Here is a 7,993-nt window from a genome sequence, read left to right as displayed (position 1 = left end):
CAATTCCAGGCACTGGGTTAGGTGCTGGTGATTCAGAGACCAAAAAAATCAAGCAAAGCCTCCTCCCAAAGAGTCTGTTGTTTTCTACCGGAGAAGAGCGGAAGGCTGGAGAGATTGTCTCATAAGCCAGGGAAGGGGAAGGGAATAAGCATTTATTATGCACCTACTATGTGCTAGGCACTGTGGTAAGCACTATCTCATTTCATCCTCACAACAACCCTAGGAGGGAAGTGCTTTTAGAAGCCCCAACTTAGAGTTGAAAAAACTGAGGCAGACAGAAGTTCAGCGTCCCATCCAAGGTCACTCAGCTAAGAAGTGTCTTGAGCAAGATGTGAACTCAGGCCTTCCTGACTCCAGGCCCCCCACTCTTTCCACTGCTCCATCTAGCCAAGTGCAAACCCAGCAGCAGGTCAGTTCAGACCATCCCTCAGTTAACCTGAAGGCCCTGAGAGGGAAGGTGCCCATTCATATGCCTTTGCATTTGGATTCCACAACCTAAGAGGTATTCCTAGTCAATCAGAAGGCAATAGGACTTCTGGGTGGGGAAGAGGAGGGAGGGATAGAAGCATCCCAATAGACTGTAAGCACCTAGGGGCAGCAGCTAGAGTGTTTTTAGCACAATGCCTGGCACATAAGGGGGGTGAATAAATGCATGGGGGAAGCTGAGTGTCAGAATTCCAGGGTGGCTTCCAGGGAATAAAGATAAATGGAGTTTGGTGCCTGGTGCAAGATAAAAGATGGCCATAAAGGAAGAGATTAGATGACTTTGTATGATAAAGGCATAAAACAGATCTTGCTTGAGATTATATTATGTCAGAGAAATTGATACTGGCACAAAATCCAGCCAGTTCTGGAGGGCATGCTTGGCAGAACACCATCCTGCCTTGTATGGAGGGAATTCTTATTTTTGTAATAATCGATATGACATGTCTCATGAATCTACTAATAGATTAGACTTTTCAGCATCTCCTCTTTTGCGAGTCAGAAGTTCACAATGCAGCTTGAAATGGTCAATCAAACCTTGACAATGCTTTCATAATCACTGCATTCTGGTGCCAGTATACCCTAAGTGGAGTAAATCAAAGATTGTAGAACCTGTTCCCATCACAGAACTGTGGTCCTGTGACCCACCAAGTCACAACCCCCAAAGATCCAAGCAATATTGCTCCCACAGGACTCCAGAATTGTTGTATTGTCTTCCATGTGTTGATTTACATGGGAAACTGCTCAAGCCCTGGGAATGATTGGTTGCAATCCACCTTCCCCCGTCCCTTCCCACTTGTGATTTATGTATATAATCTCTGTCTTCATTTCAGCAAGGTGGAATTCTGATCAGGAGAATCCCCAATTTGCATATCTGTTCCTCCTAATGAAGCTAGTTAATTAAATGGCTACCTGATGACTGGCACTTTGTCTCTGGCCTGCTGTTTTCATCATTCGCAGGTTAGAGACTGGCTCAGTAAAATCCTGTTAACACTTGGATATGGACTCAATTGACCAAGTGCCTTCCTCTTTCTGGAACCTCTGCCAAATGAGAGAGTGGAACTAAATGGTCTCTTAGAGGCCTCTCACAGCCCCGGTGTTCCACATTCTAAGGAGAATATGGGTTACACAAAGTATAGCCTCTGCCTGCCTCCTGCTGACCATGAGGAAGCTTGGGAGGGCCAGCTTCAGGCCATATTTGACTCATCAATAAGGGGTTTGCACTGCGTGATGATGAAGAGTTTCCTGATTGACTGCTGTGAGGACATATACCAAAGGGGGTCACCTACACCTCCCCAACTCTCTCTTCCTCTCTAGCTTTGAGCTTAAGGACTATTCTGAGTTTCATTCAGAGGGGGCTTGGAGGATCACAGTTGCCCTCTCTCCCCACCCTTGTCCATGCAGTCAGAAGCTCAGGCCCTGTGCCTGAGGGTCACCTCTCTCTCCTTCCTTCCTTAAGTAGGTGGTTTGGAAAGGTCTGGAATGCTGTGGTTGCAATGACAACATCATCCCCTAACTTAAAGGGAGTAGTAGCAACCATTGACTCAAAGGTGGCAGTGGCTGATTGTAGAGGAAGCCTCCAGATGTGGGAAAAATGGCCACCAGAAAGAAGAGACTGGTCCAGTTTGTCACTCCCACCAACAGAGAATACAGATGGTGAAGTATAAAAATGGTTAATTAGCAGTCCCTGCAAGGGACTGTTTCATGTCCCTACAAGGCTTGATAATTGGCCTCTCTGCCCATAGGTTAAGTTACTGAATTCTGCGTAAATTCATTTCATAGTTTTCATCATTTTCTGTGTAGGAATAAATTACCAGCATTATAGCCAAATCATATTATATATTCAGTATCTTTTTTTCTACTTCCCCTTTTTGGGAGGCCCAAGATCTGAGCCCCAAAGTAACATTATTTCTAGGATTCTGGGATTGGGATTTAATGATCCAAAGAACATAAGAAGAGACTGATCCCAATAATTAGCGGAAGCACTCCTTAGCAATAAACCTGATACAGGATATCATATCTGGGCTCAGGATAAGAAAGGATGAGCACTGCCCTCTGTTGGATAAGCATTCTTCATCTCTAATGTTCTCTGTTCTCCTTCCTTCTAGCTCTGATACCTTGTGTTACTTAGTCATACTTGAGCACCAAATGCAACAACCTACGGTTCCTCAAGGCCTGCTTTGCTCCCATGTGGGCACCTTCCAGGAATTGGTCAAACTTCTATTGAGGAGGGAACAAACAGTCCTTGAGACAGAGAGGAGAGGCTCCAGGTAGGGAAGCCATGGGCAGGGACAGTACCCAGGATGTTCACTCCACCCCACCCCCACCATCTCATTGCACAGTTTAGGAAGGACTTTGAAAAACTAGAGAATGTCCAGGGAGAGATGACCAGGTCAGTATCTAGTCAAGAATCTCACATTCAAACCATACGATGATCAGCTGAATGAACTGGGGACAAGAAGATTTAGGGGAGACACCATAGCTGTCTTATGTGAAAAGGGATCAGACTTCATCTGCTTGACCCTCAGGTGCCCTAGAGGAGAAAGCTGCAGAGAGGCAGGTTCAGGCTTCACGTCAGGACAAACTTGCTAACAATTAGAGATGACCATGAATGAAATGGGCTGCTTCTGGGGATGGTGGGACCCCTCCTCTAGGGATCTTCATGCAAAGGCTGGATGCCACTGAGTGGGGGTGATGTAGGAGGAGGTCTGGTTAGGTTTTGGAGTGGTCTCAGCCTCCGTGGAATGCAGTTTGGGTTAGGGTAGAATTCCAAAGAACCGACTTCAACTTCAGAAGATAGAAATGGGAAATGGATATGGAGATGGAAATGGAAGTGGAAATGGAAGTGGAAATGGAAATGGAAATGGAAATGGAAATGGAAATGGAAATGGACATGGACATGGAAATGGGAAACGGAAACGGAAACGGAAATGGAAATGGAAATGGAAATGGAAAAGAGAGTGAGGTCAGCCTGCACCCTGAAGACTTTTAGTAAAAAAAAACCCTCTCCTCAACCAAGTCACCAGAAGTGCAGGAACACCACTAGCAAGATACTATCAGCCAAAAAAGTGCTATTTTCTATTATGTCTGTGAACTAGCTAGTCATTAAGATGTTAAGTGAGTCAAGGGGGAAATTATCACTTGGTTCAGAGGGACTTTTTAAAAAAAAAAACTCCTACTATGTGCTAAGCACTTTCCAAATATTATTTCATTTGATCCTTACAACAACCAGGGAGGAAGGTGCTGTTATTATCTCCATTTGACAGTCAGGGAAACTGAGGCAAAGGTGAAGTGACTTGCCCAGGCTCACACAGCTAGTAAGAGGCTGGTTTTGAACTGAGATCTTTCTGACTCTGAGGTCAGGATTCAAGAAATAAATGAGCCCATGTGGTCTGAATTTGGTTCCAAGGATTGAAAGCAAGATGGATGTAATGGAACACTATTGTGCTATAAGAAATGATAAGCAGGTGGACTTCGGGAAAACCTGGAAAGACCTATATGAACTAATGTTGAGTGAGGGGAGCAGAACAAGGAGAACATTGTACACAGAAGCAACAACACTGTGCGATGATCAATTTTGATAGACTTAGCCCTTCTCAGCAACTCAAGGACCTAAAACATTTCCAAAGGACTCATGATGGAAAATGGCATCCACATCCAGAGAAAGAACTGTGGAGTCAGAATGCAGAGTGAAGCAGATTCTTTTCTCTTTTGTTTTGCTTTTTTTCTTTCTCATGGTTTCTCCCATTCATTATAATTCTTCTATGCAACATAATTAATGTGAAAATGTGTTTAATAGGAATGTATGATTAGAGCTCATATCAGATTGCATGCCGTCTTGGGGAGGGAGGGGGAGAAAATTTGAAACTTATGGAAATGAATGTTGAAAACTGAAAATAAATGAATATTAAAAAAGAAAGCAAGATGGCAAAGTTTTACAGAGAAAAAAAGCTGATGTTGCAAAATTACTAGAAAAATTAATGATCATATAGAAATGTTTAGATGTGAGCTGTTTTAAGTGAGAAGAAAATTAGTGAGGATAAAAAAGCAATCATTTCCAGTTGCTTAGTCTTTGCTCTTGCAAAGACTGCATACGTGCTACTGAACAAAGGTGGAGAAAATCATGCAGCCGGTCTGCCAAGTCCACTACAAACTTATATTACCCAACCTTAACTGGACCCTCACTGCTACAAGGCAATCCTTCTGTACCTTCCTTATCAAATCTCTTTCCTGACCTTCACAATGACTCTTCCAAAACTTCTTATCCCTCCTCAAACATCACATGGCTCCCTCTCCCCTCACTCTCTCAGATGAGAACCTTGTCTCATATTTTGCAGAAAGAATGGAAGCCATTCACTGTGAGCTCCCTCTTCTCCCTCTTCCTCATCTCTTACCACTCACATGCCTTCCACCCCTTCCTCCTCCATCACCTATCTCACAAGATGAGGTAGCCTTACTCCTCACCAAGGTCAAACCCTCTCCTTGTCCAAGTGATCCCATTCCATCCCATCCCATCTCCTCCAACATACTGCCCCTTCTGTCACCCCACTCTCTCACTTACTTTCAATCTCTCCCTCTCTGCTGCCTCCTTCCCTCCTGTCTTCAAACATGGCCGTGTCTCCCCACCCTGGAAAAAACCCTCACATGGTCCTTCTATCCCTGCTAACTATCATCCTATGCCTCCTCTGATCTTTGTAAACAAAATCCTCAAAAAGGCTGTCTACAATAGGTGCCTCCACTTTTTTTCTTCTTACTCCCTTCTTAACCCCCTGTGATCCAGCTTCTGACCTTATCGTTCCACTGAAACTTCTCTCTTCAAAGTTAAGAATGATCTCCCAACTGCCAGATCCAATGGCCTTTTCTCAGTCCTCATTCTCCTCCACTACTCTGCAGCTTGGTCCCACTTTCCTCCTTGATACTGTCTTCTCTCTAGGTTTTCAGGGTACCCCTCTTTCTCTCCTGGTCCTCTTCCTATCGCTCTGACCGCTTCTCTGTCTTCTTCACTGGATCCTCCTCACATCACTCCTTCTAACCATAGGTGTCCCTCAAGGTTCCATCCTGGGCCCCCTTCTCTTCTCCCTCCATATGATCTCATCAGCTCCCTGGGACTTAATTACCATCTCTATGCTGATGATCCTCAAATATACCTATCCTGCCCCCCAGCCTCTCTCCTGACTTCCAGTCTCACAATACAAATGTAATCATGCTTAATTGATGACACTTGATGACCAAGTCCAGCATTGTTAGTCCCTCCACAGACACATGTGCCCGTGGGTTAAATGGATCATGGCTGCAGTTAGAAACATTATGAATTAAACGGATCACGGTTATAGTTAGGAACAAGAAACTCATGTATATTCTAGGTAAGTAGAAATACATGGTAGGCCTATCAACCATCTTCAAGTTGGTTGACCATTCACACATCCTACTACCTTGGCCACATTCTGCATGTTTCAGCCCATTCTCCCTTAAGCAATTTTAGGGGAAAAAACATAAAAAGGCTTGAGTACAAGCCATAGTGTAGACAAATCTCCTTCTTCTTACTGTCCATAGCAAGGGGCTATCATGGGGGTTCCCATAAGTCAACCCCCTAACAAAACTTGGGCTGATCATGCTCTCTCTCTGCTTGGAATCCATACATCCCAAATAGATGCAATCAGGCACTTTGGTGTCCTGTTCCCAATAGTACCTCAATAAAAAGCACAATTACTATAACTGTGCCCCCTCTTATCCCACTAATATATTCATTGATGGGAAAGGATGACTCGGGTTTATGAGTGGACAATTGTGGTTTGGTTATTCTGGCTTTTTTCTTCTATCAAGTAAATGTTGTAATAATTATTGGTTTTGCCTTCTCGTTTAGTAAATGTTTTCTGTTTCAAGTGTAATGTTGTCATTATGATTGCTTTGTATAGATGGGAAAGATACTAGCAGACAATTTCCTGAAAGAACTACTGAGAAGCAGTAGAACATAAGTTATCTCCATCCCTTTCCATGGTGGGGGGGAAAGGAGAAGGAGAGCATCACTAATACTGCTCCCAAAACCCCACTGCCTGTCACTCCATATCCCATACCCTCTCCACTGAACCATGATGCACTAATCCCTGATATTTCTACATTGGTACAGGATTCTAAGTACAATCAGCTCCTGTAAATTTGGCATCTGGAAACCAAGTTCTGCTCACCCAGCCCTAGTGCAGTGCTCTGGCATCAGCAGAGATAGTTTGAACAGTAATAAGACCACAGATCTGTGGAAGAATTAAAATCAGATGTATCTCTCTCCCTATATTTGACATAGAAAGTCAGAAAATCTCTTGGGGGAAGGAGGAAGTTTCTCTCCACTCTCTCTCTGTCTCTCTCTCTCTCTCTCTCTCTCTCTCTCTCTCTCTCTCTCTCTCTCTCCCTGTCTCTCTATGTCTCTATCTCTCTATGTCTCTGTCTCTCTGTCTCTGTCTCTTCCTACTCTGTCCTCTCTCTCCTCTTTTCCTCTCTTCCCACCCAGGTGATCATACGACTTTAACAGATCCTGGTGTCTCATCAGAGGTCCCACCAGTAACCAGAGTTAATATCAGTGGTCACTAGAACAATGGCAGCCAACAGTAGATGAAGTGCCTAAAGAGGTGGAAAGACAGTGAATCTACCATCCAAAGATGCTAATAGATCCAGTGAGTGAGATCCCTCATGGCAGAAAAAGCATGAGCCTTTCCTCTCCTGCTCTCATCAAATCCACCCTGCCCCGACCCCCAGAAAGCTCAGGGCATTATCTCCACCACTAGGACTGTGGGCTTTGAGATTCATTACACTTCCACACAACATGAGGGCTGAGGACTCTTGTAGGACACACAGAGTCTGATCCCTTTAATAGTTTCTCAACCACACATTTCTCCCACTGCTTTCACACCCCTGTCTTGCCATCTTCATATCTGTCTTCTCCTTCTCCCTTTCCCACTTTTCAGCCATTCTTCCTTCTCTCTCTCTCTCCCTCTTTCCCTCTCTCCCTCTCTCTCTCCCTCTCTCCTTTCCTCTCTCCCTCCCTCTCTCCCTCCCTCCACCTCTCTCTCTCTCTCTCTCTCTCTCTCTCTCTCTCTCTCTCTCCCTCTCTTTCTCCTTTCTGTCCCTTTCTTTCCCCTTCTATCTTCAGGTCTCTTTCCTTTCCCTTCTATCTAGTCTTCTTTCCCTCCTTTCCTCTCCTGTTCTCCCCCTCTCTCTATCATCCCCTTGTCTTCCCCTTCTCCTCCTCCCTCTTTCTCTCTGTCTCCCTGCCTGCCCCCTTGCCAGTCTGTTTTAGGTGTAAGAGTCCTGCATCAAGCCCACAGTGACCTGTTATCAACACTGACAAAAGGACTTACAGGATATAGTATCCTCCACATGCCCAGAGCTGTCATGGCAGCTGTCAGAGAAGTAAAGGCATTTTGTATATGGGGAAACTGAGGTCTAGACATAGGAAATTATTTGTACAAAGTCACATGAGAGGTGAGTGAGCTGGAATTTGAGATCATTTGGGGTTTTG

Source organism: Trichosurus vulpecula, chromosome 2, assembly GCF_011100635.1.
Source record: "Trichosurus vulpecula isolate mTriVul1 chromosome 2, mTriVul1.pri, whole genome shotgun sequence".
Taxonomy (NCBI): Eukaryota; Metazoa; Chordata; class Mammalia; order Diprotodontia; family Phalangeridae; genus Trichosurus; species Trichosurus vulpecula.
The sequence above is the reverse complement of the archived record's forward strand: the minus strand, read 5'-3'. Positions refer to the sequence as shown.